The following is a 23,343-nucleotide window of genomic DNA, read 5'->3' as shown; positions in this document are numbered from 1 at the left end:
AGAAATACTCTTTCTGGTCCTGCCAAGCAGGCACTTGTTGAAGCCAGGTCCCTGCCTTGCACCAGTGCTGGGTCCCGGAGCCTCAGACCAGAGCACCCTGTCAGAAGACCAGCACTGCAACCTGCCGTGACTTTCAGGCTGCATTAAACTGAGGCTGCTGTGGGTCATATTTAATTATATATAGCCTTATTGCCAAAGGAGTAAATACAATTAAACAACTCCAATGATCTTAGTGGTTTTTCGGAGAGTGGTGCCAAGAGCTGGGGTAGTAGGTGGGCTCCTAAGGACACGTATCTGCATGACAAGTCCTCCTAATGAAGTCCAAAGCATTTTGGTGCAACTCTTCTACAGTAAGTGTTCCGTCCAGGTCCCAGCTGGGGGGAGAATCTCCCACCAGCGCAGGGAAGGCCTGTCTGAATGAGGGACCTTCATTAAATGCTTTTAATCAAAACCCATGTGATTTGGAGAAGCAACGATGACATCTAGTGGGGAAGCGCATTATTCACGCGAAGGGGGAAACCACAATTAATGCTGCGGGCCAGCAGATAATGAGTGTCTGGGAGGGATTTTTCCAAGGAGGAATTGCCACCACTGTTGCTAGCAGCTGGAAAGGCAACAGCAATGGAAAGTTTGGAAAGTCTGTCCCAATGGTTTGTAAATGTTACGTGACCCCGAGCTTCTGGAGGAGAACTGGTACCCAGCGCTGAGACCAGCCCTTTTGTTTGTCACTGTTTTAAGCACCACGGAATCAAACTTTCTTGTTCAGCGTTAGAACCGATGGGTTGAAACAGTAGAAGGAAGGGATCTTGCTGCTGAGCCCATTTTATACTACAGCGATTAACGTTGCACATTTATGGACACACTAAATAGTGGCACGCACTATATATCGCTCCTCGGCCATCACATCTGACATTAGCCGTGAAAACCTGAGAAATCAGAATTGTCACGCCTGTAGTCCGTGCCTCTCTGTGTGCTTTTAAAGGACAGTTTGCCAACAAGCTGGGTCAGAAGAGAAGTTAAAGGAGAAGGTGTTTCCCTAGAAACCTGAAGAGGCAATAGCCAGATTTATAGTCCTGATAAGAAGGAAGGTATCGAAGGGAATGATAAAGCCTCTCATGGCTTAGAAATGAGTGTGAGACTAAGGTGGGAGAGCCCACTGTGGGGTACCAGGAAAACCTGCTACCACCAGAGCCAGTAAGGAGAGGCTGAAAAACTGGGAGAGAACTGTGCATTTAAGGTTTATTTTGTTTTTGCAACTCAAAGTGCATGAGGTCTACCCATAAGCATCCTGTTTGGAAAATGCTATTGCATATCATGGCAAGAACTTTAGACTGTGAAGGTTAAATTTTCTCCAAGATCCAGCTTTCCTACAGGAAACATGGAGGCAGAAGCAGCTTCCAGGGCCTTCCCCAGGAGAGGTAGCAGCAAGACTGTATTGGCAGGGCTGCCTGATCCCACAGACTACACAAAGAGCATGGCCTGAGAACCTGAGAATACTCTGCTTTTTGAGTCTTGAATTGTAACAGACCTGTAATCAGACAGGGAATAAGAAGGGATTCCTAAGGCTGCAAAGAAAATTTACAAAACATGTTTTTTGACAAAGAAAACACTTAATCAAGACCTTAAATAATGAGTTCAGTTACACAGAGAGTTAAAGCATTCCTCAGTTTAGGCTTGTTCATTAAAACCTAACACTAATAGAGAACTCTGGGATTGTTCAGGATTACTGCAGTGTTCAGCCTAAATCTCAAGGTAAATACACGTTTTCTCCTCTGGGAGTGTATTAAACAGGCAATAAAGCTTCTCCCCGAGTAAAGGCTCTTGTGCCTGACAATATCGCTTTCAGCCGCTGCAGAAAGCTTGCAGACCCCGCAAGGCTCCCTGCCTGACTCGGCGAGAACAGCAGGACTCAGATGCGGAGGGATGCTGAATCCTCCTTATCCGTGCACCGCAAGCACCCGCAGAAACACCAGAAAGCAGGAGGGCTTTTCTGAAGCAATTTCCACGGCGATTCTTTTAAAGCAAATTGTCTTCATGAGCAGTTCCCAGCATCCCATGTTCTTGCAGTCATACAACACAATTTTATTCACTACAAATACATGTCTTTTTCTTTTGTTTGCCTTTGTGGTTTGGTGCTTTGCTAAGGCTTTATTGGGACCCTAGCCTGAAACTCGGCTAAGCCACTCACAGACAAAGCAAAGATGCAGCTGCTGGAAGAGGACAAAAAGTAATCCCTGCCAAGGACTGAGCTGTGCTTACTCAGAGCAAAGTGGACTGCATGGAAATAGCAACGCACACCAAACAGTTTGCATCTGACTGCCTTGTAGTATTCTCTTCCAGCCTCAAATGCCAGATCTAGAGACTGAAAACCAGTTCCCAGCATTACCTCTTTGGCCAGAACAGTACCAGTACTTCAGACACAGCACATACACTTATGCATTTATTTTCTCTTTTCAAATGCTCAGACAAGACACACCAGTACCCATCGTGGGGCTTAGGGACAACAACAGATACATGTGCCGTGGCACTGCGCTCTGCCTAGTGGGAGTACGGAGGGTGGAAAAGCTGTGGCCATCATACGTGCACCAGCTCAGGTCTCACAGCTCCCTCCTAGCAGCTTGCAAGCAACCTTGAATGTTACTGATCAAACGCCTTCCAGTCCCACCCCTCTTTTCCACCAATTTTATCACTCAGCATGCAAACTCAGGGCTCCCCGTTCCTCCACACAACATGAGCTGCCCACACAGATAACCGAACTCATTGCTGAGACTCAGGAAATCTCCTCCACTCTGCGCTCGAAGTGACTAAGCAGCAGTGCTCCTTTTTTACTTATTTACCAACAGCAGCTTATTTTGTCCCCACTGTGTGCCCATCAAGCACAAGCCAGTGCACAAGAAGAACGAAAACAATGAAAGCAGAAGGGCTGATTCCCCAGCTGTATATTCAAGGCTGTACAGAAAAGGGCAGATGTGCAGCTCCCAAGATACGGGTCCTCTTTAACCCATTGTTGCTCAAGGCTCGCAGTAGTTTATTCTGGATCAGTAACTTACAGGTTATGTCTGTATTCTTGCTATCCTTGTCAAGCAGCACTTTACTTCAGGATTAGCCCAACTGATTTCAACAGGCTTGTTTCTGACCTTTTAAAACTCCCCACAAAACGTGAGGGATGCGACACAGAAGTATCACGTGCAGTTTGCTGGCCTGGGTTACGCAGGCTGGCAGAGCAGATAATCAGGAGAGGGTTCAAAAGGTGGGAGTCCTCATGTCAGTGAGGGCATCTGCAGATAAGAACTTCATGTAAATAGTTGGGGAACTTGCTCTGTGGAAGGGCATCAAAGAAACTTCACTGAAAAATCAGACAGTGGGACGGTAACAGCTTGGTGTAAGAGGTTTTGGTTTATTTTCCCCCCCTTGAAGTAAACAGGAGGCTGTTAGATTTCTACCGATTATATTTTTTGGTGATGGATGCAGAGAATGCATTTAAAGGAGGGATCTGCACATGGGGAGATTTGGGAATCTGGGCATGCCAGGAAAAGGTAGTGCAGAAATTTCATCAGAGAGCGCTCATGAGATTTCCATGTTTCTCTCTACCGTCACCGAAGTGAATGGAGTGCAAATCAGAGCGACTTCCCAAAGTCCGTCCAAAGTCCTTATTAAAGCTTGGAAATGGGTGACAGATGAGGCTGCTCTGCCTGTAAACAGCCTTCCATAAGGATACCAGCATGTGTCAGATTTCCTGCGTGACTGTGGTGCTCCCGTGGGCGAGACTTGGTCACAAATCCTACAGTTTTGGGAAACGCATCAAGCAGCTGGACTGAACGTGCCCCCAGTGGCTGAGGTTTTCTGGAGAGAAAAGAAGCCGCTGCACATGCCTATGCTGCACAGCACGCAGGTTCCGCAGTCGTGCAGGATGTCTCGACCCGTGGGAAGCGCTCATGGAGACAGTCCGCTGAGATTTCGGCTGCCGCACCTCTGGAAATCTTCAGCAAACAGAAAGGACTTCACCAGAGGAAAGGAGCAGGTGTATGGGAGCCTTGAGTCCATCTACAAATGCTAGCGCTTTCAGGCACGGACACAACCCTCCACACCCATCCGCCAAATTAGCCTCCTATTGTAATTAGCTTTAATGAGCATGGAGAGCCAAATGTGAGTGTCCTGGGAGGCTTACTTGTGCCCTCTCACACTCACACGGGTTTCTATTTATCTTCACATGGAAAGCTAATTTACTCCAAGCTTTGCGTAACATTTGTGCACACAAGCTGGGTTTAGATTTCCCCCTGGTTTCAGTTTCTCTTCGCCCACACCTAACCCGCCTCAAGAATGCCTAGAAGGCTTACAGTGGCCAAGGGCCGCAGAAAGAAGAAATTAGTGTCTTCAGAGCAACACCCCATAAGCTGCAGCAGGTCTCAGTGTGCACAAGCCAGTTGTTGGGTTAATGGTCCTCGCTCCCCGCTCACGCATCCCAGCCTCCCTGGCTACCAAGCTCCATGCCGGCCGGGGCGATGCCAGTACTTCCGGATATTTTCCTACACGTCTTCGCTCCTCCTTCAGCTCACCAGATGCAGTTCTGTCAGTGCACATTCATAAATGCTGTGATTTATTTGATGCACAGATTGGCACATTTATGCACTTACTACATGTACCTCAGGCCTCGTGTGTATGTACAGATGTATAGAATCATAGGTTGGAATAGACCTCTAAGATCATCAAGTCCAAACTAAATTAAACATTTAGGGGTAATTACACTAATTGCCTAGCTTGACTTGTTAAGCCTCCCATTCTGAAGACAAAAGCCATTTACCTGAAGAGGCTCCATCTTCATAGACCCCTTCGTTCATGCCTGTCCCTTCTAGAGCTGCGGGCTTTGCCATACGCCCTTTCCTGCATCGTGACTCCTTATGTTAGAGACAGGCAGTGCCTAGGGCTGCTTAATCCCTAGAGCTGGATGCACGTGTCTCAGGCAGTCTGCAGTAAGGTGTGTGTGCTTGCACAGTCCCACGATTTATAGCCAATATATAACCCAGCCGTAGCTTGGCGTGGCGTCCCCTTCCCCGTCCCTCCATCCCCACTCAACTACCAGCACAGGCTGAAGAATCCTGTAAGGTCTGGCTATGCAATGTGTGTATCTGCGTACGTGTATGAGCTAATCCCTCCGTGTCTGCAAAACTCCCTGATCTGTGTGTTCACAGATGAATCCACAAATGAGAAAACATTATGGTTTGAGCACAAAGCTTCAAAGGTTGTAACTTCACATTTTGACTGTTTAGATAAGAACACACCACCTATTCCATTACTCTTTACAAAGACTCAGGTTTAATCATTGATGTGCCGAAAAGAGATATGCCTTCATTCTTGCAATAACTCTCTGCTGCTTGCGCTGAGGTGAAGGGTCCTAAGGAGCAGAGCTGTTGTAATCATTTGCCAGCTCCTCTCAGCCTTTCTTAAGAGGCAGACTTTCACGTGTTGATCATGTGCTGTCCCGACCTCCCTTCACCCAGCAGCCCTTTGCTAGGAGGGTGAATTTTTGTTTTCCCAAATTGGATGGCTTTCACAATTCTTTTCAACAGATGTAGAAATGATCCTCAGAAAAGTAACCAGTGGGATCCAGAATGGAGATATGGCTAACCAGTGCTCTTCCTTCGCTCTGCAAACACATTGAGTTGTGCTTTGAAGCCATGACATAATGAAGATCAAAATAAATCGTACAGATGCTCCATGGGCTTTCTTCTCTTTCTGGGCTCTGGACAGTTGGACTTATAGTAACTCCTGTATTTATCTGGACAGGCAGAAAAAAAATGGGGCAAATTATTTCATCCTCTTTTAATTCTCTGAAATAGCTCTAAATGAGATTGCATTCTTTACACAGTAGATATAAAACAGGCAATGATCCAACATAAAGTTTCATGGTGCTGTCCTTTGGAAAACTTATTTAATGCGTTTGTGGGTTTGCTGCTTGTATGTAATACACATTCCAGGTTTCCATGAGTAACAACAAATAGCCTTCACAGCATGCCACAGCATGGTGGCCTAGCGTGAGAACAAATTTTTCCTTGGAATTCAGAGCTACCTGCTCCTGCTTGGCACCATTTCTTGTACCACTAGGTGGCTTTTCCACCCGGTAGTTTGTGTCTCTTCAAAGTCACTACAAGTACAAATGAATCTGCTTGTAAGTGCAACCATCAAACTGGTGGATAAGAGAGAAGAAAGCCAAGACATCCTTCAGCAGATGAACTTGTGCATTCTCCATACTTTTACAGTGAAATCTTTACCAATCCCTTGTCTGTCCTTCTAATGTTTGTTTCAGGTTAGTTACAGCTAGCTAGCTTGCTTCTAGATTTTCAGTTACGTAAGGTATCTGCTCAGATATATTTCTGTACAGCTATGAAACTTTGCAAAGTAGTGCACGTGTCTAGTTCTATGACAGACATTTTTGTAGTTAATCAGAATAAACCAATTACTAACAAAGAAACCGGACATGCACTATTTAATGAAATGCATTATCTCACCATGTTCTCAGAAGAGTAAATCCAGGTTTACCTTTTCAGATAGTTTACTCTGGTTTTTAACTTAACTTAAACTTTTAAACTACAGACCTTTATTCACACTTAAACACTGCAAACATCTGGCTCCGGATAGTATCTTTTTCCAGTAGCACTCAATGTCTCAAATCCTCTCCAAAAAGAAAAGCCGAGGGGCTCACTGACTAGGGCACAGAAGGGTATAGGGGGAAGGATGAGGGTCACAAATCCACAGCTGTATTTAAATAAATAAATAAATAGATAGATAGATAAATAAATAAATAAATAAACACACCCCCCCCAGTTTTTCTTTCAGTTTGCCCATGTTGAGTAGCAAGTGTTTCATTGGAAACACAGCACAACTGAGTTGGGTAGAGACAGACCTGAGGGATATTAAAAGTTTGGCAGGTGAACTCAGGATTTGCATTTTCATTCATTTCAGACAGTTTTTTCCTTTCATATATTTAACTCTTATTTTGTATTACAAAAATGGCCATATATTCACTGGAGAGAAACCACGGAGCTCTCTCCTGACAAGTACCCTTCAGTGGTATGAAAAGCTGGATCAACCGCTCTTTAAGGCAGAATACAGTGACACACGTGGGATTCACATGCAAATTTTAGGGGGGCTAACCCTGCAACTAATTTTACACACATCAGGTAAGATTTCAGAGAGGAAAGCCAGCTGCTGATAAAGAAGGCTCCTGCTTTGGAAAACAGCAGTGAGCCATTTGGATTTGATTACCTGTGTAAAAGCTGGTTCCCACCTCCAGATAATCAGCAAAGATGGAGACAGGCTGGTAAGAGGCTGAGAAAAACACTCGGAGCTGCTCTGCGTTGATGCAGCACTACTCACTCTTGGTTGCCATATGCCGATTTGCACCATTTCAATCCAAGTCTCTGCCCTGATTGTAGCAGCCAGCTTTCTACACCAACTGGTTTTCGATACGCAGCTTTGCCCGAGGCCCCGGACTAACAGCAGGTTTCTGAGGGAAGATGAGGATAATAGCTAAATTTATTGAAGCAAACTGGCAGTTAGTAAAACAGAGTGGTAATACAGCTGAATAAGTAAAGCAATCAGGAACACGGGATGGGTTTTTTCATTATACAAGTACCTTTCCAGCTACCTTTATATAGCGTAACCATCCATGATATAATTCCCTCAGGCCCAAGCGAGTTCTGCCTGAGCAGCCAACTAAAAGCCATGTTATCGTACTGGCCTGGTCCTGATTCAAAGTCAATATACTCTGCTCCCAGGGGGCTTTTCTGCTGGGGCTTGGCACTGCACGCACGCAGGCACACAGCTTTCAGTGGACATGGAGCACAGGCAAGAGCCATCTGCGGTATCTCAGTGCATGCCACGCCAACATACCCAGACCTACCTGGCAGTACACTATGTAGGTGCATGTCTAGGCTGATCTTTAAGTTACTATAACCCTAACAAAAAAAATTCGGGAGTTTTGATTTGTCATGCTCAAGTCCTTTCATCATGATATGTGCCTTTGCTTTGGCCTGGCACAGTTTAAAGCACCTGCACAGCACGACCGTAAAGCCCTGCCAGTGAGTGCTGCAGTATGTGGCTTCACCAGCTGAAAGGTACTGGATGACTGGTAAAGCTCAGGACAACCTCTGATCTCTTGGCTGTCCCTCAAGCTGTATTATCTCTGCAAACGTGCACTTCACTTAATCTCTACATAATCTTTTCCCAGACAGAGTAATTAAAAAACAGTTCCATGTCTTTTCCCTGGCTTCTTTTAGCTAAGCATTTTGCAGCGTCCCCCCTTGTGCCCACAGTCTGTAGATTCTGTCCTGTGATTTTTTCCTTAATCAAACTTTGTTCTCCTCAGTCAGCTCTGCTCTTTATATAGAACTTTTTTCAGGTGAAACGCTCTCTTTTCCCCATCACCACCTCACGGAGCTTTACTCACATGCCTGAAGAGTCCTTGTGGAAGCAAACTGATCCCAGCCCCATGTGGTTTTTAAATGCTTCCCTCCACAAATGTCTACCATCTGCTTTTAACTCACTGTGCCCACAAGCTGGAGCAGAGAGCTGCAGCGTAAGAGCAGCGAGAAGTGGGGGTCTCCGTGCCAGGGCTGTTCCCTGACCTGCTGCAAGCCTGGGTGCACACAGGGATTTCGGTATGACAGCTGTGCAAACCCTGGCAGAGGAGGCATCATCCAGATGGGGGTATCACAGTGACAGCCCGGGGCTGCTGTGCACGGCAGCTGGACACCTCTCCCAGCCTTACCCAGCCACCCAGGCCAGGGCCACCTCCTGCCCCCAGGTACTTGCCCTTCTCCCAGCCCTCGGAGACACCCACTACAGAGGCTGGGGCTCTTGGCCATGGGAAGATTTTATATGCTTTCCGTAGGGCTGGTATTTCTGCTAGATATTACTCTTCAAAGCTTCTCTCTTGTCATCTCCGGCGTTATCTTCTTTTTTTTTAATGCCTTTGTGAAATAGTTTTATGCTAACCATGGGACACAGACATGCTGTGGTGTGATGTTTTTTTGCTATTTTGGTACAGCTAGAGGACATGTATAGGACATTGACATCAGTTTTCCAGGACAACAAACAAATGTTGTTATAATACTCTAAATTACTTTCTTTTGAGTGCAGTTAGACAATATGGGGCAGAGTGTGAAAACAGCTTTTGCAAGGCATCTACTTTGTTTTGTCAAGGACTGTGCTGGCACTTTACACCTCATATTTTAATTGTTCACAGTAAGGAAACATCAGTGGGTTCAGTGTAATAATAATTTCTTACATGAGTGCCAAGGTTCCTGCATCTGAGAGGCTACATGGAAATTATTCACAAATGCAGGTATTCACTGATAATAGCTTTTCTGGCACTTTTGATCAGTTGATCTACAAAGGAAATCAGTGTCCTTATCTCCCTGTTATTGGTACAGAAGCATAGAGAGGAAAAAGGACTTCATAAGGTTTATGCCTGCTAACAGCATGGCTTGCAGATCTGTTAAAGACTTCTGGCTCCTCTTGACTTTATTTGGAGTTGAGAGCCCTGGAGACCAATTAAGCAACTATCAACCTTGACCTAAATAATCTCTTTACATTTCAATCTATTTATTGTCTTCACAGAGAGTATTTCAACATTAAGAAAAAAAGTTGCATTTTGATTTTATTAGCAGTAATCTCACAGGCTTCTCAAAACTTATTTCAAACACTTTATGACCTTGCCAAGATTCAGACATGCTCAACTTTCAGCACTGAGCGCAACCCCCACAGCTCCAAAGGGATGTGTGAGCATGATACATAAAGACAAGTCCTTGCAGAATCACAGCACTGGGCAGTGTGTTCACTGGAAATGAAACATTTCATGGTGAGGCATTAGAAAGAGGTATTTCTTTGTAATTATGCATTTGGGAGCACAGTGTGGCTGCTTTAATTCGGAGATCACTTCATACTGAAAAACCTACACAGACTGCCTTGGAAGAAATAACCCTTAAAATAAAAGGTAACATTTTCTAAGGCTTTTTTTAAGTGCTACCCAAGTTCATGCATACAGGCTTCCTAGGAGTGTGGCCAGCAGGTTGAGGGAGGTTCTCCTTCCCCTCTACACTGCCCTGGTGAGGCCTCATCTGGAGTACTGTGTCCAGTTCTGGGCTCCCCAGTTCAAGAAAGATGAGGAGCTACTGGAGAGAGTCCAGCGGAGGGCTACGAGGATGTTGAGGGGACTGGAACATCTCTCCTACGAGGAGAGGCTGAGGGAGCTGGGCTTGTTCAGCCTGAAGAAGAGAAGGCTGAGAGGGGACCTAATATATACTTACAAATATCTGAAGGGTGGGTGTCAGGAGGATGGGGCCAAGCTCTTTTCAGTGGTGCCCAGCGACAGGACAAGGGGCAATGGGCACAAACTGAAGCAGAGGAAGTTCGGTCTGAACATGAAGAAGAACTTCTTCCCTTTGAGGGTGACGGAGCACTGGAACAGGCTGCCCAGGGAGGCTGTGGAGTCTCCTTCTCTGGAGATATTCAAGACCTGCCTGGACAAGGTCCTCTACAGCCTGCTGTAGGTGACCCTGCTTCAGCAGGGGGGTTGGACTAGATGACCCACAGAGGTCCCTTCCAACCCCTACCATTCTGTGATTCTGTGATTCTGTTAGTAACTGTATGTGGCCAAAAAAGCAGCTGAGACCAGAAGGCTATAAATGACTATTTATCCAAACATTTTAAACTTCATTTTTTAAACCATTTAAGCCAAAATATATAAATCAAGCCAGATTTGTTGAACACATGGCTCAGATTCAGTGATACAGATCATAAAACTTAGCCAGGCTTACACAGAATCTAATCTCAATCTCAGATTTGTGATTTATGCTGGTTTCAGGTTTTCTTGCAAGTACTGCACTGTACTTTAGTTTTCACAGTGTTGGGGTCCTTTGTGCACCAACACACTCTCAAACCTCTTTCCCTGCTCCAAGTGATTTGGTGGCCCTGTTCAGGGTCAGCTCTGCAACCTGGAACAAGACTGCAGGGAAAAGAGCTGCGAGAAGTCTCCAGGCTGGCCTATGCCTGGCCTTGTGCCTGATCCTGCCCTTGCCACCTTAACTTGCCTTCCTGGCCTGAACATGGCCCTACCTCCTTGCTGTGGCTTTGCCCAGCCATCATTGGGCTGCAGCTGATCCCAGCTGCTGTCACCGGTGCCACTCTGCTCAGCTTGTTGAGGTGCTGTGACACTGCACCCCAACAGACACAAAGCTCCAGTTGTTTCAAAAATCAAACCAGCTTGTTAAGTTACAGAAAAACCTACTGCATCTTCATGAAAAAATTCTGCAGGCAGTTGTCATTTAGTTACAGAATAGGATCTGCCACTTGGGTAAAGTGCTATTTGCCAGGATTTCACTGAATGTGATATGCAACAGCAGCATGATGAACCCATTTCTTTCTGGGTACAGAAGTCCTGGTCCCATTTTAGTGAGAGTTTTGTTGGAGGGCAGTGATTTTGTGGTGCTAAGAAGGTGTTCTTATTAAATCTGCACCTGAAATAGGGCTGTTTGTTAGTCATTGCTATACCATGTTTGTCGTCTTCTCTTCATTATTCTTTGGACACAACACATACCAAGCTGCTACTAGCATGAACGCCGAATCCTGCAGACTCAGAGGCTGGAAATTTCTCTAGGACAGAAGGGTAAGCTCTATTTACATACCAGATAATACACAGAAACCTGCGATTCTGTCTACAAAGCTTTAACATCTTAGTTAGGATTTGTTTATGATTTGGTTGTGCAAGAGATATTGGATAATTATTTGCATATTCATGCAAGGACATCTGATACATCCTCAGGCAACTGCATCACTCTGTGTCTCCAGTTTCTTGATGAAGTCCTAGTTCACTAGCAAAAATGAGGAAAAGTCCTGTCCTAGGTAGGACTTAAAAGCCATATCCTGCAAAGAAATTACTCTACTAAGGGAGTTATTCTGTCTGGGTTATTTTTTTCCAAAACAAATAAAATTTTGTCCTTGTTACTGTCATTGTCAGGACTCTGCCAGTGCTCTTCTTCAGCTGGCACTTAAAGGGTAAGAAAAATATGGTGAAGTATAGTAACTTGGTCCTGGTACTACCAAATGACCAGAAGTGTGAGCACTCCCCCAGTGCTAGTAGGATTACAGAGTAGGACAGAAGCGGTTGTACAGTTTGTGGAGGCAGAAGCTCTGCCAGACACACTATGTACACAAAACCAAAGAGAGTTTTAAGAGCTCTCCTGACTGCACACATGGGTTAAGTGTCCACCAAACAAATGCAGAGGAGAAAGCAGACAGAGCTAATGATAACAAGGCGTATCAAAAAAGGTGTACATGCATATCTATACATCTATAGATACACAGAGATGGGCAGCAGGACAGTCAGAGGGCAAAACCAGCTTACAGAAAGTAAGCATTTTCAGCCTGCAAGAAATAAGAATAAAACCATCTGATTAGCCAGAAAACCTGCAAAATTTAAGATGAGGTTAATGTGACAGCTCCAATGCCTTCCTGAATAGCATTTTGTCTTCCTTTGTCGTCTCGCTGAGCTGGTTTTGAAAGCCCCTTCATCAGCAGTATGTAGTTTCTGTCACAATAAAGGCTCAAAACTAAACAATCCTTAGAACACTCGGGCTCTTAACTGATGAACATATATTGCAAGTTCTTCCAGTCATGTTTGGTTATAAACAAATTTTTTTTTCTAAAATACAGTGATCAAAAAGATATACAGTCTCCCACTGCCTCCAAAATTAATAACTTCTTCAAAAAATGCTTCTCTTACTATGCATCATATTTTATTGCTTACTTTTCAGCAGCCACAGCAGATCACGAGGCTGGTACTGGAAGATGTAGAGGCAAACTACCACAGAGCTCCTACATCCTAAAGTTATGCTTTAAGCATGGTTGCACTACAACTCTGTGAATCAGCAGTCTTGTGTTCTTTGCCAACTTCTACCATTTACATGCCCTGACTCCAGATGTACAGCTGCTTAACTTTTGTTGCATTGTCTAATCTCACTGAACTCCAAGGGCGAGACTTAGGAGGCCTCCAATACAAGTACTGCAGCTCCCAATACCTGTTGATCTGTTGATTCAGATCACCTAATCAAGTGCCTCTGCTCCCTTTTCACAGAATCACAGAATGGTAGGGGTTGGAAGGGACCTCTGTGGGTCATCTAGTCCAAGCCCCCTGCCGAAGCAGGGTCACCTACAACAGGCTGCACAGGACCTTGTCCAGGAGGGTCTTGAATTCATCTCCAGAGAAGGAGACTCCACAACCTCCCTGGGAAACCTGTTCCAGTGCTCCGTCACTCTCAAAGTGAAGAAGTTCCTCCTCATGTTCAGGTGGAGCTTCAGCCAACACAGTTAAGTTCCATCAAATACAGAACTCCTACACCCCAATCACCAAACTGCAAGTCATGCACTGTCCTAGATCTCTTCTAGCCCTCTGTGTTTTACCGCTAACAGTTTGAATTCAGGAGGGATGGAAGATGCAATGCCCTGGATTATGCCATAAACTAGTATCTACAGCAGTCTTCTGAGTCGTGAGTGGGTTGCATCACATCAGGCCAAGGTGAAACTGAATTTTTATTTCCCACTCCCTAGTTAACTATGTTTATTAAACTGTTATGGGAAAGATAAGCTCTGGTGCTTCTCTTCCCTCCTCCTTTTCACAGAAGCCTGTGGTTTCTCTGTGAACAGCACCGGACTCGCCGCTAAAAGGCTCTGAGTGTGCATAACAGAGTGGGCTTCTCCAGGGATTCAGCTGTAATACAGACACATTTTTGCTGTGCTTCTGAACCATAGCAAGATTAGAGCCTGGCCCTACCTGTCACTACCGCCTGTGCAGTCCTGGGCACTCCAGTTTAGTGACCTGGGGAACTGCCAGGACAAATGAGTAGGCAGCAGGAATTCTTACATACCTCTAGGGTCAGACAGCTGCCACAGCAGGAGATTTATAGGTAGTTTTCTTGATCTTGGCCAAATGAATCCACCTGAGTCCCATTTCTGGTGCCCATATTAAATGTTGTAGAACCTATCCATCATGACAATTCACTTCTTTGAGGACTTGGATGTCTGAGGGCAAGTCATATAATCCTACATATTTTAACTCACTCACCCCTGAAATTTTAATTACTTACGTCCTGATGACATTTTAAGGGTTAATTTACATTTGAGAAAATATCACAGACACCCACGTAATTCTGAGCACTTTCTGCGTAATTAAGAAAAGCAGCAATGTTCATGCTACCCTGAGAGCGAGAGCCTGCAGAACTACCAGTTACATTCAAAATACTTGTCATACAGGTTCTGAATTGCCCTGGGATGCATGGGTTGCATTACCTGGAAAAGGGAGCAGCAGGAAGGCAAACAAGTTGTTCTGGGTATCATCGTGTATGTTGAGCACACCTGGTCTTTCCCTGAGACCCTCCCCAGGACTGGGAGCACATAATGTCCCGAAGATGGAACACTGAGGGAAGTGCCTCATTGGCATTTTCAGCAGATTGAAAGGAGAAGTCTCTTTGTGATGTTGTGGATGTTCCCAATTCACCTGCAACAAACAAGACCATAGTGAGAGGGAATAAATATTGATTATCACATTTTAAAACGGGCTTAGAAAGGTCCTTCCCAAGCAAGAGTCCTGACCACTAGGTATTTACACCAAAAGTGAGCATCCTACCCTGTAAAAAAGTGAGATCTACCCAATTATTTATAAAAATATTCATAACCGACTACGATCAGTAGATCCTTGCACATAATTCAAGGTATCTATCTCACTTTTAGTCCTGCCTAAGGCGTGGAATGGAGTTTCAGAGCCATCCTCACATTTTGTTTGCTATCAGCTAACTCAAAACAGCTCTTTCATCAGCCTCTAGACTTCCTGGTCTGTCTGCCAAGGTATCTGCCTTTTCCATCAAATTGCAGAGGGAGCATAAGGGCTTAATTTGGGCCTCTAGATTGTAGTTTGAAGGTTAGGAGTTAAAATGAAAATACTACAGTGCATAACATGCTCACACACATATTTTTTTATTGGCTGCAAATCAAATCTCTGTTCTAATATGGATGACCTCATTTGTAGTAACAGCTATGGTTACACAGTGCTCCTGAAACCCAAGAGAATTCATAATTAGCAAAAATGATGAACATATTCCCCCAAATTGTGGCTTCTTTTCCACCTATGAATGGAAAAAGAACAAATGTTGTCAGAAAGAACCCTAGGGAAGCTTTCACTCCTCCTACTCCAATGATGAGTAACTTGACACATCCTTGAACGTGAATCAGCTCCATTACATAATCTTGGCAATTTGGGATTTTCCAATAAAAAAGTCCAGAACTGATTAAAACATGCATTTGTGCATGCTAAGGCAAATTCCCATCTACTGTGCATCTTCTACTTCACACCCCGATTCTCTTATCACATCAAAGCTCTCTCCCCTAGTGATTTATCTGGCGCACACATGCCTTTCCTAGTTTTCTCCACATGAACTTCTGAGCCTTATGGTAGGATATGAACATGCTAACTTTCTTCTCCCTTTCATGTCCTAGGATGCCATGCAGTAAACTCTATGCTCTTGCTATTCAGGTTGATTCCCATGATTTCCTTCCCATGAGTGTAGTGTGGGGTGCATTCCTTCAATGAGTTTGAGTAATCAGAATGGGTCTAGCCTCTTGAAAAGATGCTGTTTTTCTTTTTTTTTTGTTGTTTTTGTGGAGCTGTAACTCCTAGGATGTGACCAGCTTGTCTCTGATGGGAGTCCTGGGCGTCCCCCAACTCTGCAATGCTGTATGGAGAGGCTTGTTTTCAACCTTTGACTGGGGCTATGTCCTTTGATCTGGCCCATCAGCAAGTGGGTTCTGCCACTGGGAAACCAGGAGCTGGGATCCCTGCCGCTCTCAGCATGCTCCAACAAGAAGCTTCCTGCTGCCGAGAGTTCTCAGCAGTTGTTTGCCACTGCAGCACATCTGGCTTGCACACACGAATGTAATTCCCACACTTGCAAACAAAATTTGATCCAATTTGCAACAACTGCAGTTGATGCAAGTCAGCATGAAAGAACTTACTCCTTTCTTAAAGGACAAATATGTTTAAGGGATCCGTAGAAATTACAGTGATAAAAAGGCTGCAAGTATTGTATGACCACAGAAGTTCAGATGATGTGTGGAAGAAGTAACCCTCTAATTCTGGGCTCTAGGCTGATGGAGAGCTATGCACAAGTTTTGGGATTTTTTTATTCTATCCCTCCTCTGCTGTCTTGCTAGAAATAAAATATAGCTATAAAATAATACAGTGATGGTACCCAAACAGGTGCGTGCAAGTTAGTAACTTGCTTCTTCCATAGGCAAACAGTGTGGCTGCTAAAGGAGAGCATGGGAATGAAGGCAGTGTCAGCTATTCTGAGGAAAACCAGGCAATTCTACAATGTAATCTCTGGTCACCAGAGTGAAGAAACACCTTCCAGAAATTAAGAGTTTGACACCCACAACCAGGTATTATTAACCCAAGCTTTTGAAAAAGCAGGCATCTAAGCCACCTCCTCTTTTTTGATTTCTTCTTTCTGAAAAAAGAGCAATCAAACCCCACCCGCCCACAAAGCAACCAACCTCTCCTCCTCCTTCCCAAATTTAATTGTTTTCAATTCAAAAGCCTTGGACAAAGACGCAAAAATACAAAGGGTTTGTTGTTGCTTTAGGATTTGCTAGTCTCTTTGAGACACCACAGGAAAAAACACCTCCATTTTCTTACCATACAGACAGCAGATTACAAAATTAAAATTACAGGAATCTGGGAAAATGGAAGAAATGGATTTATAATGAAACTGTTACCAAATCTGTATTTCTTTCCCAGTTGAAAAATGAGAAGGGCAGGAATTACACGTTCCATTTCCTCATAGAGTTGTTCTGAGGAGTTGCCAGTTAATGATTATAAGATACTGTCGTGCTGTAATTGAGAACACAGAATCATAGAACGGTTTGGGTTGGAAGGGACCTTAAAGATTACCTGGTTCCAACCCCCTGCCATGGGCAAAGACACGTTCCACTAGACCAGGTTGCTCAAAGCCCCATCCAACCTGGCCTTGAACACTTGCAATTTATAGACAACTTATAATTTAAGATAATGTCAATAATGGAATGATCTAATTTTTAACATAACAGAAACACTCCTTAAAAAATGTCACCTTATCTGAATTATGTTTGAAATGGCATATGACATGGTTAAACACACAGATATAAGTTCACAGAAGAATGAAAACAATATAACAACTGCATTCCTAGAATGACTTTACAAAGGAGACCCTATCACCACAGTCTCTTTTATTATTTTCAACTTTTTTATTCTCATTTGTTATAACAAATCACAACATTGCACACCTTGCATCTGCATACAAGTCCCTAGTCACTAAAATTCTGTGTCTTTCAAGATTATGTGTCAATATAGACACGTGGAGAAAAAAAGAAAAACCAACCCAAGCAGCTGGGCAGATTCCGTAATGATGGGCCTACTCAGCCCTCATCTAAAGGAGGCAGCAGTATAAGAAGTAGTACATGTCGTGACATGAGGACACGTGCTGCTGTGCCACCCCCTGCTAAAACAGGGACACACCAAAGCTACCTGATTCCATTCCCTGGAAAATCCAGTCCTGAAACTCTGAAGCAAAACATCCACTGTTTAAGCAAAGCCTGTACTTTCTGCTTTTGCTGCTGATGGTGCTATTGCTAAGTTCATGTTATTTGGGCCTTCATGTTTCAGTTTATCTGGTCTGCCAATGGACCTGATTTCTGAGCTACCCAGTGACCCCTCCTTATCATACCCAAATGCTACAGCAATTCAATAATGTGTGAACAAGGATACTTGCCTAAAGAATTTAACAAATTTGCAAAAGCAAATAATACAGGGAAAGCGTTATAAAGCCAAACAAAAAATCAAAAGGCACTCATATATTGAACTTTGAGCATTATCCTGCAGAAATAAATGCATAACCAGGCTAAAGTGAAATCAGGGGACTGCAGCAAGTCATTGAACTAATTTTTATTGCAGTTGGTACAGTTTTTAGCAATCAGAATAACAACAAGAAACACACAAGAACCAAGCCTTATTTTTTCCAGACTACTTAACTTTACCCATGGAGAATAACATAGTTGTTAGACCTTATCTAAGAGCAGCGCTACGCTGGTTCATTAAATACATTTTTACTAAAGATAGATAAATTCTTTCAAGCTCTATTGAAAAAGCTATCGCAGGAATTCATAAGTGGTAACACGTACAGAGATAAGCTATATTTGAATACCCTAAACTGCTTACAAAGAAAGTACTCCGCAGAACTCAGCAATGACCAAGTACAGCGTAAGTGAGGTGAAAACCCTTCCTTATGTGCTTTCTCCCACTGCTGTAATGGAACATTAGCATTTCCCCAGTGCTCCTTCACTGAGCTACTGCAATAGCTCGTACTCAAGAACAAATTAAAGCACTCTCTGGGGTTTTTTGCTAACATCGATATGTATTAATTGGAAAGAATATACATTTCCTTATTCTCCCATGTATTTTTCAAGGCTAAATCTTATGATACACTCGTGCCTTCTCAAATCTGGGTACTCAACTCACCAATTTCTTCAAAAAACAATAATAAACCTGGTAAGCTTAGGACATTTTAATAATTTACATTCAAAACTGTCTAAATTGACGCCTTCCTCTGACTCCAGGCACTTTCACAGAATCACAGAATCACAGAATGGTCAGGGTTGGAAGGGACCTCTGTGGGTCATCTAGTCCAACCCTCCTGCCGAAGCAGGGTCACCTACAGCAGGCTGTAGAGGACCTTGTCCAGGCGGGTCTTGAATATCTCCAGAGAAGGAGACTCCACAACCTCCCTGGGCAGCCTGTTCCAGTGCTCCGTCAACCTCAGATGAAAGAAGTTCTTCCTCATGTTCAGCTGGAACTTCCTCTGCTTCAGTTTGTGCCCATTGCCCCTTGTCCTGTCACTGGGCACCACTGAAAAGAGTCTGGCCCCATCCTCCTGACACCCACCCTTGAGATATTTATAAGGTCCCCTCTCAGCCTTCTCCAGGCTGAACAAGCCCAGCTCCCTCAGCCTCTCCTCGTAGGAGAGATGCTCCAGTCCCGTTATCATCCTTGTAGCCCTCCGCTGGACTCTCTCCAGTAGCTCCTCATCTTTCTTGAAGTGGGGAGCCCAGAAGTGGACACCGTACTCCAGATGGGGCCTCACTAGGGCAGAGTAGAGGGGGAGGAGAACCTCCCTCAACCTACTGGCCACACTCTTCTTAATGCACCCCAGGATCCCATTGGCCTTCTTGGCAGACAGGGCACACTGCTGGCTCATGGTCAACCTGTCATCTACCAGGACACCCAGGTCCCTCTCCGCAGAGCTGCTCTCCAGCAGGTCCGCCCCAAGCCTGTACTGATGCATGGGGTTGTTCCTCCCCAGGTGCAGGACTCTGCACTTGCCCTTGTTGAATTTCATCAGGTTCCTCTCTGTCCAACTTTCCAGCCTGTCCAGGTCTTGCTGAATGGCAGCACAGCCTGCTAGTGTATCCACCACTGCTCCCGGTTTTGTGTCATCAGCAAACTTGCGCTTTAAAACTTGTACACTTTAACACCATTAATAACATGACAAAACCCTAGCAGCATTAGAATAATTATTTCAACAGAAAACTAGCCATTCTGACCTCTACAGATACTCATTTCCATCCTTAATCATTAATTCTTTTCACAAATTGCTATCAAACAGATGTCTTTTGCACAAAAATATGACTAGATTCAGGCTAATTCAGATGATGACAGAAAACCAGTCCCACAGTCCTGGAGAATGCCCTGCCACCTGCTCCATTGGTTATATTAGGAGAGAAAAACAACTGGCTGCTGATGACTCAGATAAACTGGTCTCTGATCGTTTCAAGCTTTACAAGGCAGAACCAGTACCTTAAACACACTTAGTAACCAGTGGTCATCCAAACCGATGCCAAGCAAGATGTTCTGCTTCATAAAGGAACTCCTGGTTCTGCTCCCACCACTTGGGCAGGGTGGCCACAGCATCAGCTGTAAGCAGGATGTATTCTGCATCTCATTTGCCATCGATTCTCACAGCTGTCTTGTCAAATACTTACAGCCTGTGGGAACGTGCCTGTGAGTACGCTGGTTTGCCAGGCATCCTTGAAAATGCATGTGTTACGGGTGTCACGCTCAGATGGCACTTGTGTGGTAAGCTGCAGTGTATTCAGAACCACTCCAGGGCTATCGATTGCAGACAGTACAAAGAATGATGTTTTCCGGAAAAGTTGAGTTATAGAGTGCACTCCACAGTTCTCTTGGAGTGTCCACTGCAATCATTGCTTGCTTTGAATGCGCAAAGGTAATTTAAAAGCTACTTCAGTATTAATGTCATGTAATTTTCACACTAACAGTTCAAGGTAAACAAGTTCCAACCACACACACAAACCCTTTGTGCTTTTTAAAGCTACCAAGTGCATACCATAAAGACAAGTCTCACTTTATCCGTTGTAATCACTGTGACTTTTTTTCCGTGTAGTTATTCAGATCTCATTCCAGAATTCATAATCAAGTTAATTAACAGATTTCAGTTTGTTCTGTGTTTAAGGGGAGACTGTTTGTGGCTTAACTCTGAGAAAATCCACAAAAGAAGGCAGCAGCTTGTTTTTCAGCTCCTGTCTTTGCATCTTCTGCTCAAGAGCCAGGAAAAAGGGAAGAATGTAAATTAGGAAGCACACATATCTTGCAGGATTAGCACCACACATTTCTCAGAAGGCAGCGAAGTGACAGCACACCTTCCATTCTCAAGACAGAAAAACTGATTATGTACCATTTCACGGGTGGGGTTTTTTCGTGTTTCTCTGCCAAGCTGCTGATCTGAAAACTTATTTATATTTCATTCATCCCTCTTTCATTATAGCAGGTCTTCCATTGGCAATATAGTTGTTTATATTATAATACTGCCTCAAGTGAGGTCAAAACCGTACAATGCAAACATATGCAACATACAAATATAATGTGCAGTATAGGAAATCTATCAGGATTCGCTTGGTGAATAATCCTCGAAGATATATTTCACAATGTGAATATCAATTATCTAAAACTACCACAAGGCCAAGAGAATCAGAATGTACAAAATGAATTTGCTTGTAAGGATCTATTCCTCCAGAAATTTAAATGAAAATGCAGAGAAATTTTACCAAGTAATCCCAAGAGTGTAAGTCCAGGAAGCAAAAGGCCAAAACCATTAGATATTGTCTCACTAAGTATATTCTGCAGCCAAAAGCTCAATTCAGATCAGCTTCTTTATGGTGCATAAGTATTTCACTGCAAAAAAAAAAAATCTAATGCTCATGGTTATTAACGAAATGTCTGCTTCTGGCATTTAAAATTTAAACCATGATGGTCCCACTAGATTAACCTGACACTATGCGTCTCACGGACCACCAGATTTCAACTTCTATTCATCCAATAAAATAAAGCATAACTTCTACTTGGCTAAAAAATAATTTTCAGAAACACATTGAATTGTCAACAGAAGATGTAAAATGATGGAAAATCCTCACCTTCTCTTGGGAATGTGTTCTGGTGGTTAACCACGTAAAAATGTGTGTCTTATTTCCATTTGAATTTGTCTGGCTTTTGCCTCCAGCCATTACTTCTTATTATGCCTTTCTTCAATAGATTAAAGAGCCCTTTAACATTCTGTGTGTTCCCCCAGGAATGTTCCTATACACTACAATCAAGTCACCTCCCAATCCTCTTCTAGATAACTTTTAACAGCCTGAGCTCTTAAAACTTCCCAGTGTAATGCATTTTCTCCAACCATCAGAACATTTTGCTTCACTCTTTTAACCTCCCTTATTTTCCAACGTGCTGCTTAAAAAATGAAAATCAGAACTGTATGCACTGTCCTGTGGATGGCATTGTGGAAGCCAAACATCAGAAGTAAAATAAACATTTTTTTAATTCCTTGGTTTATACATTGATTAATCCTTTTCTGCCATAACAGCACACAGGAGAGCCCTTATCCGATTGCTTATTTATTCTGACCCTTAAATCCTTCTCAAAGTCATTACCTTCCCAGGATATAGTCTCCTATTCTCCAGTTATAGTTTCTACACTTGGTTCTTAAGATAGACAACTATATAGTCGGCTGGATTAAAATTCACTATGTTTGAATGGGCTCCTTCTACCAACCGTTCTGATCAGTGCCCCATCCTCATTGCTATTTACGACTCCATTGATCCTGGAGCTGAATTTAGCAGCAGGTTTAGATCTGCTTCCAGATCATTGCTAAAAACGTAATACAACATTGAACCTACTCCTGGAACCTCTTTAGAGACCTACTCTTTCAAATACGCTCTCCTCTTCTTGAGATCTGGCAGCAAATTCCATTTGCATGGTTTATTGGCACGGCATGCACTCAATGTTAATATCATGCAGCACTGAGTCAAGTACCTCCTCAAAACACTGTTAATAGCTATTTTTACTAAAATACCATGTAGACTTGTATCATAGCCCTTCATTTCAACTTTTTATTATTTGAATTCCACATCAGATTTCCTATTTTGGTTAGGATAGCTACTAAGCTAACTAGTCATTCAGGTCATATTGCTCACTCTTTTAAAAAATGGCACAAAACAGCACATTCATCGCTTGTTTAACCTCCTAATTTTAAGGCAAGATACAAATACACTGGAGTGTTAGCAAGCCATAGATCAGCGCCAGTTGGATAGGCAGAAGCATCAGAGAGCACCAGTGACCAAAGCTCGCGTTCCGCACGGCATTTCCAGGATGGAAACCCCAGCAACTGTGGCCTTTCAAAGAACCTGACTGTAAATCTTCCGGTCCTGCTGAACTTTTAAGCCACGCACACCCACCCAGGAGGTGCAGAACCTCCTCTGGACTACGGAGAGACGGGGTGAGGCGTGACCGCTCTCCTCACGCCTCACACAGGAACCTGCCTGAGCGCTTGTCGGCTCCACATCCCCGTGGGTAACGCCCCTGCTGGGGCTAAGGCCACTCACAGTCTCTGCTTGAAACCAGCTTTCCCTCTCACGTTCACACAGCCAGATTTAGGCTTCCGGGGTCCATCCGGGCAGAGGATGAGGCAGAGGAAGGCTGGGGCAGCCGGGTGCAGGCCTCGGTGCTGCTGATGCCGCATGTGGCAGCTGAGGCGAAGGCGGCGGCAGCTCACCTTAAGTCAGAAGGAAGGGCAACTAGCTCGCTGCGGGCCGGTGACCGGGCTGCAGCCGGGGAGAAGGAACCGAGGCGGCCCCGGAGCCCCCGGGAGCCCCCGCGCCGCCGCCGCCGCCCGCCACCGCCTCCGCACCTCA

At 44.2% G+C, this 23,343-nt stretch overlaps 1 long non-coding RNA gene across 1 annotated transcript; it reads right to left on the bottom strand.

Moving 5' to 3' along the window:
- Positions 1–2,480: 2,480 nt before the first annotated feature.
- On the bottom strand, positions 2,481–23,326 carry LOC142361917 (uncharacterized). Its single transcript, XR_012764515.1, has 4 exons — positions 23,035–23,326; positions 14,344–14,551; positions 7,264–7,504; positions 2,481–5,776 (listed from the first exon to the last, which is right to left on the bottom strand). It is a non-coding gene; the product is annotated as an uncharacterized LOC142361917 (long non-coding RNA).
- Between the last annotated feature and the right edge of the window lie 17 nt (positions 23,327–23,343).

Source organism: Opisthocomus hoazin, chromosome 7 (assembly GCF_030867145.1).
Source record: "Opisthocomus hoazin isolate bOpiHoa1 chromosome 7, bOpiHoa1.hap1, whole genome shotgun sequence".
Taxonomy (NCBI): Eukaryota; Metazoa; Chordata; class Aves; order Opisthocomiformes; family Opisthocomidae; genus Opisthocomus; species Opisthocomus hoazin.
Note: the sequence above shows the minus strand (reverse complement) of the source record. Positions and strands in the feature narration are given on the sequence as shown.